This window comes from Megalopta genalis, chromosome 4, assembly GCF_051020955.1.
Source record: "Megalopta genalis isolate 19385.01 chromosome 4, iyMegGena1_principal, whole genome shotgun sequence".
In the NCBI taxonomy this organism is placed as follows: domain Eukaryota; kingdom Metazoa; phylum Arthropoda; class Insecta; order Hymenoptera; family Halictidae; genus Megalopta; species Megalopta genalis.
In genome coordinates this window covers 7,937,346-7,952,574 of record NC_135016.1, presented here as the reverse complement: position 1 = coordinate 7,952,574, position 15,229 = coordinate 7,937,346, and the positions used below count along the sequence as shown (strand labels likewise).

The following is a 15,229-nucleotide window of genomic DNA, read 5'->3' as shown; positions in this document are numbered from 1 at the left end:
AATTGACAATTTTGGAAGAGGAGATACGATTGTTCGAGCCTTGTGGCTCGTTTTTTATGGTTATCGATTGTTAACAACTGTAAGAATGAGCTGCATGGCTCGAATAATCGTATCTCCTTTTCTCAAATTATCCATTTTTGTGTTCAATCTGAGCGTCAATTAGGGAGAATTTACTGTACCTTTTTCCTGTGAAATACGGTCGAACCTCCGTTATACGAATTAATCAAGCGACAAAAGTGTTCGTACGAGAGAATTTTTCATAGTATAATAATATAATGGAACAATAAACGTTTAGAACTCAGTTTGAATGAATAATCAAGACAAAATGAATATAAAATGAATACAAATTATAGGCAATCGAAAAGTAACCATATTTTTCATTTTCCATCCTTCTTTTAACGAAATCAAACTTACGGATCCCTAACTTGTTTAGCAGTATTATATTTTTGTTCTGCAGTGTTATATTCCTTCTAGACCGCGTTTTCTAGACTCCAACGTTTGAAATGCTTCGAAACAAGGTGGTACATCTTTGTCACTGCTATCACTGATATCGTTTTGCTGATCCACTTCTTGGCTTGTAAAACATTTTGTAAAATAAAGTCGTCGGAAGCATGTGCTCAATTATTGTAACGTTTATCGAGTCGGTTACCACTCTGTTACGCTGGGTTTATCACAATCTTAACATCCTCGTATCCTGTGTAGTGTGATTATGATAGACTTCGTCCTGCAAAGTCAAGGTAACATTTCATCTTCTCTCAGGATCTTCGTGCAAAATAGAACTCGCGAAGAATAGAACGTTGAGAATAGCATAATAATATGACTAAATTCTCCTTGCGTCGCTTCGCAATTTTATATTTCAGCCGCTCGCGTTTAGCATAAACGCATAAGAACCGCGCTCCGAATCGAAATGAGAAACAAAAATTGTCCAATCGTAGAAGTTATCAAGGCAGAACCCCAGAGGGTTAATCAGAGGAATCCGCGTAGCTTTGGCCGAGGCAATGTTGAATAGCATAGTTGAAAATTGCGATTGCGGAGCACGATGCGGGGCCCATAAAGTCATGAAGCTCCTCTGGCGCAATCGTGAACGCAGGGTAGACGGTAATGAGGTAGCAGGGACACAGGGTATCGCGAGGATGCTGACCGATTACTATTGCGGGTTATCCGGCGGTGATTATAGTTCGCCGAGCGGCCGGGCCAGGTACCAAACAAAATGTTCGGATTACGGGCTCCCGGTACCACTTATCGGGTCCTCAATCGAGCGTGTACCACGACAACGGTAGTCTTGCGCAACCTGTTCGAGCCACGTTCGCGACCTCGCGCTCGATTGCATCCATCGGAGCACGAATTATCGTCGGCACCTAACACGCATGATTGAGCGATCACGGGCTCTCGTTGCCGGGACGGCAGAACGCGATCGTGAGCTCCTGATCATCGTCCGGATCCGTTCCTGCGGACGTGTGTGGTCGTTCCCTCGTTCGGCAGGCTTCCTCGGTGGACGGTAGCGCTGACTGATTGCTCCTTGGCAAACGGTTGCCGATTCGGAGATAGCCGGCTACATCTGTTTCCTAGCGTATCGAACTCGTCGGGAGAAGAATCGTCGCAGCTCGCGTCCTCCGCTACCGCTTCGATCCGACGCGCTGAACCCGCTGTTTCGCAATCGGAAACACAGTGTCTCATCCACACCGGACTTTACGCGGCACACATCACCGATTGACAGTGTCCTGTCCGTGGAGTCTAGGGTTTCACGTCGCCCGACAGCGAAACGAGCCTGTCGACTCGATATCTCACGCGTAGGTGTGCCTTTGTTCCTAACATCTTTATAGCGCAAGGTAGACGAAAGGTAACAGAGTCCGGAAGCAAGAGCCGAAGCATTGTTGGACCATCGACTCCTACCTGGCAGAGCATCGTTCACAATGAGTCAGTTCGACAACCGATCTTGCCTCCCAGACTCCCAGTCCTGCCAGACCGACGATCTCTCTTTCAGGCTTCAGTAGGCGGACGTTCTCGCCTAGGGTTCTCCTGAAGCGCCCTGTAGGTCGATCGATACTCCTAGTAGACTGTGTCATTTGGGACAAACATGAGTACACCGTGTGTGAAGGAGTTAGGTTGTTTAGACGGATTCGGTATTGACGGACCCCGTCTATGGACTCTAAACCGATGCTCCATTGGACGAAGCGTGTTCTGAAGCAAGGTGATCTGTTCAATGAATGCCATGTAAATAACCTAATGCAAGTGGTCTGTTCTATAGAGTGAACATTTTCTGTACTGTAGGAAAAAGTGTTCGTCGATCGATGTATTTTTGACTGAATCTTGTACTATACAGGGTGTCCCAAAGATGTCTCGCAATCCGGAAATGACGGATTCCTCGGATCATTTGAAGCAACTTCTTCCTTTACAAAAATTTTCTACGAGGCACCGTTAACGAGTTATTAACGAAAAACAGTGACCAATAAGAATCGAGTACGGCTGACGCAAAGCGGGCCAGCCAACCAGCGCACGAAGCCCAGTTCCGCTCATTGGCTCGGCCGCCTCGCGCCAGCTGAGCTCGCCTCTCATTGGTCACTGTTTTTCGTTGATAACTCGTTGACGATGCCTCGGAGAAAATTTTTGTAAAGAACGAAGTTGCTTCAAATGACCTGAGGAACCTGCCACTTTCGGATTGCGAGACATTTTTGGGATACCTTGTATTTTCAAAAAATGCTAAAATTGGATTCAGCGATACTGATGAATGAACTCAGCAGTGAAATAACTCACCTGTGATGATATCCTTTAGAAATAACGATTCCTAGACGATTGTTTCAACAAACACGCAGTTTATATGTTTATTCACTGCCCAGGTCAGCCTGCATAGAGGACAGTCGCAGGACACTTGAATCCAAAACGGTGAACATCTCTTGTCGAATCGGTGACATCCCTTATCAGAACAAGAACCAGAGATGGAACTAGTTGGTCAGCTTTGAACGTGTCTGCATAAATCGGGTTCTCCTTTTTCCCTGCTTCCTGCAACAAAATATTCTCCTTTAATACGAAGACAGAGTTCTGCAACTGCGAGAACTGCATAAAAGTGTTCGAAAGCCGTGTTCTTCCCTCGTGAATTCATCCGGTCCCCGACATTATCGCGACTTATCGATATTAAATTGGCGGTAAACGGCCGGTTATCCGCGAGGATGAAGAGTCATCGGTCTTCCGGGTCATCCTATTAGATCACGCCGGGAAGATACCGCGATGCATGTACGGGCTCTGCTCCCCTGCTCCTGCCGGCGCATTTACCTAGCTCGTAGAGCCGGCGCATTCGCCTGTGTGCGCTTCGACGTCGGCTGTGTGCGCGCGCGGTAAACGCGAGAGGGCCGCTGATCGTGTCTCGCACGTCCGCGAGGAGGATTGATTTATCACACGCCAGGAGACAGATTGCCGTACGACGCGAGCTCGTTCGGCTCCGGAGGAGTTGTAGACAGAGTCGCTAAGAACCGAGAGAGAAAAACGACTGCGGGGAAAATGGAGTGAATGGAGCGGAGAGGAGAGGAGGCACCGAGAGGACGAGGGAATCCCGAGGAAGCGGACCTTACGCGCTTATTTTCGGAGGATCGCGAAATTCGAAGGAACGCGCGGTTTCTGGAAAGCTATGGGTGCTGACAGGGTGCTAGCCACTGTTCCAATAACGTTTGCAATTGAACGGTTTCTTTTCGGCGGACTTTTTTTCATTGTTGCACTCGTGAAGTGCAATGGGATCTAGCTGCAAGTGCTGTTCATGCTTTGTCAAGGTATAGCGGTGTTAGAACAAGCAACTTGACATAAACCGCGGTATAAGGAGAAGTAGACTTTCGCAGACGTTCCACCATCAAATTTCTGTGATGCTGAAAGTTTACTTCCATGAGCTGCCGCGAGAGGCGCTCGCGAAACATCGGTGCTTACCGATGCATTACTTTCTTCATTATATTTGTATAAGTGTGGTACTATTATAGTAGTGTTTTACAGTATTAGCAGACACAATAGAAATTCTCGCCGATAGTACGAAAGTTTCATAGAACACACCTGGCGGACTACATCAGCAGTAAACCTTTGAGATCACAAAAATAGGGATGAAGTCGGACCATCTCCCCTTCTTATACCATCTTATCAAAGATTGTAAGGACTGAGGCTAAAGTTCTTTGGACATCTTTGTCTTACAGTGAACAACTTACTTATCAACATCAGCACTTATTATTTGAATCTGGTATCAATATCATCAAACCAGGTCCCAAGCTACAATCGAATGAAGAATAAAGACCTGGACAAAATTATGTTTGGTCTGTCAATATTCCTATCACGTTCAGAATAAATTAGGCTCTTAATCTACAGGGTATCTCAAAAATGTCTCGTAATCCGGAAATGGGAGATTCCCGTGGTCATTCGAAGCAACTTTTTCCTTTACAAAAATTTTCTCCGAGGCATCGTTAACGAGTTATTAACGAAAAGCAGTGGCCAATGGGAGGCCAGCTTGACTGGCACGTGGCGACGGAGCCAATGAGCGGAACTGGACTTCCCCCACTCATTCGCTCGGCCACCATGCGCCAGCCGAGCTCGTCTCTCATTGGTCACCGTTTTTCGTTAATAACTCGTGAACGATGCCTCGGAGAAAATTTTTGTAAAGGAAAAAGTTGCTTCGAATGACCACGGGAACCACGGGATTACGAGACATTTTTGAGACACCCTGTATAAGGTCTAATCATTAGACCTATCACAGCTTCGACTTTCGTGCATTCACATAAAACCCAAAGCCCATTAAAATGTTAATCTCCATAAAACGACAGCGATAACATCTATTTTCGAGATGAACAGAGGTTACTGTTTTCATCGTACGAGCGATTTCCGAGCGAAGTTCTTCGGGAACGAGAAATCCGGGTGGAAGATAGCAGATCGGAGGATCGGTGTCCCCGTAACGATTCCACCCCGGCGACGCGGTCGTTTCCTGTGGCGACCATAAGAGAGCAAGGGAGAAGATGAGCTCGCCGGGGGAGGACGTTGTCCGGGACTTTTCGTATAGAGATAACAACTTGATAATGGCCTACGGTGACCCAAGGTCTCGCGAGATAACCGAACGACACTGAACATCTCGACTTGGACCCCGCGGCGGTATTTGGATCCTTGTCGGGGCCGCGCGCGGGGATCATTATAGTGATTAATGCTGATGGAAGAGCCAGATAGCGCTGATTTATCGATGTCACCGCGCAACGGATCCGAGACGGTGACGAGATAAATGGTGGACGCGTCCTCTTACGCCTTTCTTCCCGCTCGGCTTGTAATGCCCGCGAAATAGTGCCGATCAAGAGTGAAAACCGGCGGCCGGAGGCTTGATGAGTCGATTACCAGACGTCGCCACGAATTTCTCCCATTAGAGGGTTCCTGGAAAGGGAAACTGCCGCTTCGGAGACGTACAGATTCATTGCGGACGCACCGCGACTGTTTCCTACGAATAATAGATGACGAATGGCGATGATTCAATTAAAAGCCTCTTTGTGTCGCAGCGAAATTCCTTCGCGAGGAATTACGTAACAGGAAGTGTCCGCGAGATTAATAATCTTGGTAGAAGCAACTTGATCGAAACCAAGGTACAATGGAATTATTGACGACTGCATGATCGGTTGTTTTTCTTCTTTCTTAAATAACCGGTTTCCTGTTTTTTTCCCGTTAAGATTGTTGACATTGTAAAGGACCTTTTACAGGAAATGATTAAATTTATTACATTGCGTTAAAAATGGCTTGGTGATATTTTAACCGAGCTGTCGCATTAACGCATTTTCCACTAAATAACTCTTGCAATTCATTGCGATTATTATGACATTAATGTCAATCCCCTTTTAACCCCTTGCACTTAGTCTACTTTAATCATTCCCTCGATGAAACGAGACAATTTTTTTGTTTCATCATTTACTTTCATTTCTAGACTTCGATAACAGAAGAATCTGTCTCGATCCAGATGAAACAAATAACATAAATAATTACTAAATCATGTATAAAATCTTCATCGCCGACTCGTTGTTATAATGCAAAGCGTTAATAATTTCAACAAGCTCTAACTAATACATTGATATTCCTAAATAAATATAATTTGTCTGTTTCAAATCGCATCTGGGTGCTCATTGTTGTTACAAATACAAAAAAAATCCGCAGTTCAGCGATCATTCACAATTTTCGCTTGCACTTCGTCGCGTCTTTGTTGCGCTTCATAATTGAAAAGTCAGCCGGTCGAAATGTCGAACGAGCAACAATTTTGCCACGTTCGCCGCGGACAAAAGATCGGTATTACACGGTTCATTAGATTCGCTACCGTTGCCGCATTGTTTCTATAAAGATGTCAATAGCTGAAATAAAAATGTCCGATTGCGCGGAGGACCGCCCCGCCGTGTCAGTAGCTAATTCTAGAAACGTCTTATCTGCCGTCCGATCCCGTGTCGGAGAGAAATTCGCTGTCTCCGGCAGCAAGTTGATTACTTCACTCCCGATTACGTTACGTTATTAATAACGTTATCTCCATCGCGGTATCGAGCGGCGTGTCATTTAGCGTGGCGCGATCAATAACGAAGAGATCGATCGCACGGGTCGATGAACAGTGAGAAAGGACCGGACACAGATTTCGAAAGGCGAACTTTTCGAGACAACTTTATTCCGTGGGCCCGTTTCTCGGCTGTCTGTACCCGGCCGGCGGACAATAACGCTTTCCTTGTTCGTGTCGTACGCGAGCCGCACCGGTGTTCTCTCCGCGGTGCGCCTTTCCTGGCGTGGGCTAATGTATTCTATTCGATTAAACAAACACAGTATCTCGTAGGGAAGCTTGTACGTACGCAACAAGCGCCGAGGCACCGTGAGCCGAGGGCAACCAGTCCATGCAAATATTCTTGACCTCCCACCTGGCCGGCCAAATTGAACGATCTGCCGTTCGTTCGATCGGTACGATTTTTCACCGCACTCAATTACGCCCGCTTCAAAAATTAAGACACACGCTCCGTGGATATTCTCGACCTTTCACTTCGCTCGAGGATTACACGATCAACGAGTGCCGACGCTAAGTTAGGGGGTGCTACCAAGGAAATTGAGTCTCCTTCCGGGAATGCTGCGATACATTACCCCGTTGAACTCGAGTGGTGACTCTGAGGCACCACTAAGATTGTTATATCACGTTTCAAGATAATTTTTATATTAACGAAGCTTAGATTTTAAAAATTGTTGGAAGTGTAACTGTTATACGAGTCACCGCGAGACTCGATTTCATGCGCATAAAATGCACTTTGTCATATAAATTGGAAATACTGTAAGTCAGAAAAAATATTTTCGATTTACAGTTAAAATGACTTCGAGTGCGAAGGGTTAATTTATGTAGGACATCGATCGTGATTTTTTACTCCCGATATGCAGCATTTGTTTCTTTAAAAACGAGGTCCATTGTTCTTTGATTTACGCGGTGCAAACATATCTTTATTGTAGGATCTTTCGGTCGATAAATCAATGTAATCGATTTCTCGATAAACGATAAATAGCAGGGCTGCTTTCTCGAAAAAAAACATCGACATTTGTCTTCTGTTTCTCTTCTGGTTAAGTTCACTCGTCGGAATAAAAATCGCGCTTTTCATTATTAGCTTTTTTACAGCATTGTTACTTTTTACAGCTAATTCTCGAGATCTGAGCCATCCGTACAATTAGCCTCTCAAATATTTATTTAAAATGGAAGAACACGAGCGCACGATATGTCCTATTTTTGGGGACCAAAAAATGCGATGAATCAATACGACGAACGGAACGATAAGTGCTTGTATGATAACCTCACCGCCAGTATGTTAACCAACAATTTCTCAGGGGTGGTCCAGGTGCGGGGTAACAGGCTTATCGCACCTAAGCCCGGCTGGCACTGCGTAGCCTACTCGAGACGCGCTTCTTAAGAATCTCTTCGTGGTCGGTTCACGGCGAATTATCATACGCGAGGCGGCGTTTGAATGGCTGGCTTATAAACGGCACTTCCCATCGGCCTGGTGTGTTCATTGCGAGGTTGAAAAGCCCCGGCCCCGTTTAAGAATAATAAGAATAGCGTTGTTTGCGATCCCCGGTTGGCCAATCGGCGTCATACGCGTTAGAGTTACACGCGACAGTGTCTATACGGTAAGGCCGATGGGGCAGAAACGGATAGGGAGAATTTCTACCTGGAAGTCTCTATCTTCCGGCCAGTTAATGCCGTCGCCCCGCCGAATATTTTATCGAGACGAGCGATAGAGGGAAAAATGGAACGTAGACAATACACAGTATAACTCTCGTTTCGCCCACGTGCCCGAGATCGTTCGGAGGCGTGGGTTTGTCCCGGTGAGTTCGACCGAATTTTACGAGGTGCCTCCTTCCCCGGCTGGCCTACCTAATTTTTCACACTTATGTAAGATCGAAAGCCACTCGGCACGCGGATTTATGCGATCCTGCAGAAATGCGTGTCGCGCGTTCCTCGCGGCCTAATAAAAATGTATCGAATCATACGCTGCGAACTGTTCCATCGTGTTTGGTCACTTGGATCCGTCTACTTTGGTTTAATTCGTGGTTCTTGAAATTCCTCTGGCAATCGAAGTTCTGAGCTCGTTCGATACAATCTCAGGATATAATGGATTTGTTGGCAGTAGACGACGGATTTTTGTGCGGAAGAAAAATGGTCTAGATTATTTGCAAGACACGAAACGTACGTATACGTTTCTTTCTTTCTTTAATTACTTCGTTGCGCTGAAAGTATTGAAATAGTACTTTTAAATTCTTCAGATATTTTGTACTCGATCTACACGTTTTTGGCACAAATGCATAAAATCTGTAGTTCAATTATTAGACACTGGACCAAGTGAAATATAAAGAGAATTGTAAGGTAATGTAAACTATTACATTTATTCAGAAGGGAATTTAATTACTATTTTTTCCTTCCACGGTGTTCGTGAAAGCTTGCCCTAACTAAAACAATAATATCTTCGAATACTGCACTATAATACAATGGTTCATGGTACGATAATCAAGCAACGACATTATTAATAATATCAAAGCGAGATAATTATTAATATGAAAATACAGAAGACAGTAAATTCGAAGAACACAAATTTGAAGACCAATAACAAGATAGTAATAAAAAATATTATATACATAAGGTCCTAATACACAGTCCGGATCGTACACATGAATTTCAAAGACCCTAAAAGGGTTAACTTCTGCTCGTTGCGATTCGGCAAAGCTAGAATTTTAAATTTTGCACAATAACACAGACAACCAGACAAAAACTTGCACCTCTCGATCGCATAGAAGCAGTTCCCTTCCTCGGACGGTCGAAGAAAAATCCCGCGAGCACTTCACCCGATAAGTGTCCCAATTTGCAAGCAGAGTAGTGCATCGCCGAGGCACACCGATCTCTTGGGCTTGAATTCCCTTGCTTGTTCCCTCTTAACACCCCTTGTAAAAGTTCTTCAATTACCGAAGGACAAATGATCGCCGGTCGGTCGTAAAGCGCGCGGAGGTATACGGGTTTGTCAAGCGGAGGGGGCCCCGAATATACGGCCCGCTCCAAAATTAAATTAACACTTATTACCCAACATGCAAATGAGCGGAGGGGGCGTGCGGCGTCGGATCGGCCGGCGAGGAATGCGTTGATAAAAAAAATTTATTTCACCGGCCGTAGGACCCGCCGCGACGCGTCGCGCCGCATCGGGCCGCGCCGCGCCGTGCCCGCGTCGGTCCCGCGCCACCACCTCCTCCACCTCCACCTCCACCTCCCCCGCACGACCACCGCCGGGCTCGCCTGCTTCGACATACAAATTTACCTCGTTATCCGGCGCGCGGTGTACCGGATACCGCCGGTATGGAATTTTCGATCGATCGTAGAGAGCGGCGCGCACGTGGGGTCCCCGGGTCCACGGCTGGAGAGACGTTGTCGATACACACGGCTAAACAAATCCGCCGGCTCGGAAACGCAATAAACGTCGCCGCGGCGACGCCGTATGAGCTCGTTCGGGCGACAGTTAGGTGGCCACTTTCCCCACGTGGAAGGCCGGGGCCTCGGCACGAAGCGCCGGAAAGAAATGTGGCGCTTAAATAAGAGGGACCTCGAGATTACCGCGTGAGACCTCGCGCGCGTATAAGTAAGATCTCGGGATTTTATGTCGTTACCTCACACGAAGCTGCCGCTCCGGACCGGCGCGGCCGTTAAGTCCGAGTCTCGTCTCCTTTTTCTCTCTTCCGTTCGTTTTCATCGATCCGTTCTCTCCCTCTCCCCTCCCACCCCCCTCCTCCTTTTTCTGGTATCCTCGAGCGCACCGGGCCCCTTTTGCGCGCTTTTGTCGGTCCCAATCCGCGCGCGCGGCCAGCCGATCACCGCTGGCTCGTGGGTGGCTCTCGAGTGTTCGGCCATGTAAACAGGTGTAATGGGACCTGGCAGGCTCGCCGGACCCGACGCGATGATTCATGGAAACCCGTGTGCGACGTCTAATCGCCGCGGACCGGCGAGATGCGCGACAGACACCTGGAATTCCTGCGGGACGGTGTCGCGCGATGGGATCCCGTGGTTACGAGCCGCTGAACCAACTGTTATTTGTTCTTTAGCACGGCTCTTTCGCCGGCTCTTAATGGGACGCTTTCGTTGCGAGGTTTCGCGGTGAAACTTGCTCGGGTGATGTAACGGCAATAGGGAAGTGATCATATCGCTTGGCCAGGTATGCGTGCACCGCTTTCGGCGGGTTCCGACGCGGCTTCCAAAACTTCGCGATGATCGTTTTTATACTTTGAACGTAAGTCACGGATACCAGATACGGTAATGTCTGTCGAATTGACGCTCAGATTGTCCACAAAAATGGACAATTTGGGGAGAAGTGATACGATTATTCGAGCTTTGAGTGTGATTTTTGTTCGAACAGTTTGATCGCCGCGACAAACGCCTACGAAATTTCGTGTAATTAAAGTATTTGTTTTGGTGAAATAAAAATTGAAGGGTTGAGTTGGATGACGTCGTTTAGTTTTTTCAATGTTCTTATGGTGTGACGATACTAACGAAATTAGGATAGTAACGCGTCGGTCAAAGTGTTGCAGACGATTATTAACATTTTTCATCAGATCAGTGGTCGGCATTTCGTGATTTCTTGAAACGATTTCGCGATTGTTTTTGAATCTCTGCTATGTTGGATCAAAATAGACACTTCCAGCTTTAATTTGGGCTTTGTTGTATACAAAATGTCCCGCGGGAACATACTTTAAAATGGATCGAAAATAACCCCTAGAAATTCGACTGTATTTATCGGATCTGACAAGATTTACTGATTTTTCCAATTAAACTATAGCAAACTTAAGCGAACCTTAGCAAACGTAAACAAAGCTATTTTAAAGTACAATCTCCCAGCATTTATTTGAGCCATCAAGTGTTGAAAGGAAGAATGCATCAGCTGATTTAGAAGTTACTCTTTCCCCATTAAATAAAATTTTCTAAAAATCAACGGTAAGATCCACAATTAATTTTCTTCTTTTTACGAGATCTCCTGAATCGGAATAAACGCAACATATTGTAAAGCAGGCGCTAATGGAGGAGATGAATGAACAACCAGCAAACACGAAGAAAATTAGTGAAATAGTAAAAACCGGCGAGGGCTTGCGCAGAATGAGGAACAACTCCGGTGCCCGGCCATAAAAAGAACGGAACAGAGGGGGCGAGGAACAGTTCGTGAAAGTTCGGAAGATCGTGTGGAAGTAGGGTAATAAACGTGTCGGTATTATGGAAGAAATATGTCTCGCGTTTTTCGACACGGTTTGGATTTTAACAGGCTGATGAAATTTATATTTGCCTCGTCGAAGCAAAGAATTTCATTCTGGATCCTGCTGCGTTTAGGAAGAAGCCTCGCTCGTGAAAAATTCAATTTATTTTCGTTCTGGACGAGACAATCTCCGGATACGGGAATTCCAATAGACCATCTCCGCGGCCGCTGTGTTGAAGCACCTGTCGATGTCCGTCGTTGAAAAATCAAATTCGCGGTGCCGGTACGACCGAATAAATCAATCGCCAGCGGTCGAGCCGGTGCCGTTTATTAAACTCCTTCCAGCCGTGGGACTGGGAAGATGAAAGGATAAATGTTTTCCGGCTCGGTGAAAAGTTCCTCTCTTTTATTTACGCTTCCAGAACGACCGCAGTAAAGCCGGGTATACAATCGGTGTCCGTAAATCTAGTATTAATTTCGACAACCTTAGGCTTCATCAACGAAAGGATAGCGGCGATGTAACGTGTCGTACGTTACATAGACGTACCGTAATACGAGCATACACCGTTACACCGTGAAACGCACTATAAATAAAGCGCTTCTATTAAATCCGTACGGATAAATACAGGCTGAATAGAGCGATTCGGAGAACTCCGCGGAATAAATACATTCTTTTACGGATTACTCGTCACTCGCGGCCGTAACATTGCACATTCTGGCGCCAGTCTGCCTACTTACACTCGCGTCGAGGAAAAGTGGCGGAGAGTAAGTCGCAAAACTTCTCTCTCCCGCATCGCCCTCTTTCTCTCTCTCTTTCTCTCACTCTCTCTCTTGTTCTCTCCCTCTCTCGCTCTTTTCCCTGCTTTCTCTCTTTCTCTCTTTCTTTCTCTCTCTCTCTCTCTCTCTCTCTCTCTCTCTCTCTTTCTCTCTTTCTCTCCGTCGTTCCCTTTCCCTCTCCGTGAACCGGGTCGTTTTATCGTCGGATGGTAAAATGTATGAAATACGATAAAATGTACCGGTATTTTCTCACCGACGATCTTTAGCACACGGCCCAGCCACGAGACAAGGTGGAGGTTCTACGAGATCGTAAAGTAAAGCCCTATTGGATCGTCATGGTGTCCATGAGGAATCGTACGAGGCAGATTGCGGTGCGCGTACCGCGCGCGAACGAACTCGTCGTCCGTCGCCGTGCGGAGACGTGGGCTAGTAAAGGTTTATGGCCAGGTAATTGAACACCCATGTCTTTCGAGATTCCTTCGAGCTGATTTAAGCCTCCATAATACCGAGAGAGCGCACCGCTCTGCCAGGTATACCCATCTATGGTGTATTCGAGCCGGTTGTGTCATGGGTGTCACCACCCTCCCGGAACGCAACCGATCCTATCAGCATTATTCTCGGTGATAGATAAGAGAAAACTGCCAAGCGTCCTCCATATGCGTCCTCCATGGCATACGCTACTATTTCGCACCGACGAAATTTTCGAATTGGATTTAATGGCGGAGACACTAGGGAGAGATGGGAAAGTGGCAATTAGTCGCTAGATCAGTTCTGGACCGGTGCAAACGTTGTTAAGTTAAATGGAGAGAAGAGGAGCAAAGCTAGGAAGACAGAGGTCTCTAAAATTGATCGGGGAGTGATAAGAGGATAAAGGGCAAGCAAACAGCTGCAAATAAAGAGGTACAAACAAGTAGAAATATCTAGAAAAAGAAGCAAATAGAAACAAGCAGGTACAAACGAACAGATACAAACAAGTATCTAGAAGAAGAAGCAACCAGAAACAAACAGGCACAAACAAGCAGTTGCAAACAATCAGATACAAATAAACAGCTATAAACTATCAGATACATACAGCTACAAACAATCAACTACAAACAAGTAGTTACAAACAAACAGCTACAAACAAGCAGCTACAAGTTTAATATGCCTCTAAGTCTTGTCAAAATAATGTCTAAATAACAAACAGTGATTTAATATTAACAAATCTATTATTATAGAATGAAATCAATTGAATTTAATTTTGTATTTGACTTTTCGTTATTATTTTAAATTGAAGCTTGAAAGTGACTGACAAAAACAGAGTATCGCATTTCGCAGCATTTCGAATTCATCCTTCATTATCCACAAATTAAGTTTTTCTATTTACACTATCCTTGCCTTCAACAAGTATACTCACACAGTATAACTAAAAATAAATAATTAAGAGCTCTTCTGTTATTTAATATAAAAAATGTGTCCACCAGCGAAGAAGTCCAGAAGCCACCGCAGCATCTCGGAAAATCGTAGCAATGCTCTCGAAGAAAACGATCGAAAGAAGCGACAACCGTAAGTCCCAACCAGACGGAAGCATTTGTAAGTGATTTAAAAAACGCGTGACACGGTGAAGTACCATCGGCCGAGGTAAAAAAGGAGAGACACGAGCACCCGAGGCCAGGATCCCCTAAACTTCAGCCGCGAGAGACGAGCGCATAAATTACGGTCGCGGTACGCGGCCAAGAAGATCCATTCGGCCGATAGAGGAATACTTTCGCTGGCTCGTCAGACGAAAAACTCCTAGCCGTGTACCATTTAATTTGCAACGATTAATCAGTCTAGGGACGAGGCCGCGATCGGATCTCCGGCTGTAAAACGCGTCATAATACGGGATAGAAGTCGCCGGGCGACACGCCTCGCGCAATATAGGACGTCGATGTTAATCGCGGAACGAAGATATCTGCAACTGTAAATCAATAAACGATACCTACTCGGCGGGGCGGGTGCCTCCTACCTTTCGCCGATGGCACCGCGGCATGGGCACCGGGCCCGGATAAAACTTGTGTATCGGGGACCGTTCCGAACATTTCGATGGCCACGAGTAATACGCCGAGATCGGATTCCTTCTCCTCGTTCTTTCTCTTCCACGGCGATCTTTTCCCTCGGCTTTTTTTTCTTCTTCATCTGGCAACGCGTAGACGCGGCCGGACCGGTCGTTACTTAGTAGCTTATTTATTTTTGCATAGATAATCCGCGAGAGATACGGAACGAGATGTGGGTGGAGCGCATATGCTTGAGTCACGTGTGATTAAGCGATGTTATCCGCGGCTCTCGGTGCCGTCGCACCTGTATGCCCGTGGAACGCCTACGTCGAGACTGCTTGGACCTCCTTTTTTTCTCTCCCTCTCTCTTTCTCTCTTGCTCTCTCGACCGTTCCGTCCCTCCCCCGCCCGGGTTTCTTCATCCCTGAAGCACGCCGGAGGATCGACGGTCCTGGACGATTGTCCTTCGACCGAGAAAAAGGAGACGCGGTTCGCCTTGACGGCAAAGGAGAGCACGGCTCGCCGCGGCTGCTCGCGCGACGCCGCTAACGAATTAGATACGATGATAAATTACCCGATAAGGGTGTTCCGCCGTGAAAAATCCGGTCGTGATGGATACTGTTGCTACGGTTGTTCACGTGCACACCTGTTGGCGGAACTCACCGCTAGAAACTGGTGTGTACACGCCGCGCTGTTTGTTCCCCCGTGTACCGT

At 46.4% G+C, this 15,229-nt stretch overlaps 1 long non-coding RNA gene across 1 annotated transcript; it reads right to left on the bottom strand.

Annotated features, from left to right (window-relative positions):
- Window positions 1-239: 239 nt before the first annotated feature.
- Window positions 240-7,877, bottom strand: LOC117224753 (uncharacterized). Its single transcript, XR_004491321.2, has 3 exons — window positions 7,802-7,877; window positions 2,755-3,000; window positions 240-2,196 (listed from the first exon to the last, which is right to left on the bottom strand). It is a non-coding gene; the product is annotated as an uncharacterized LOC117224753 (long non-coding RNA).
- Between the last annotated feature and the right edge of the window lie 7,352 nt (window positions 7,878-15,229).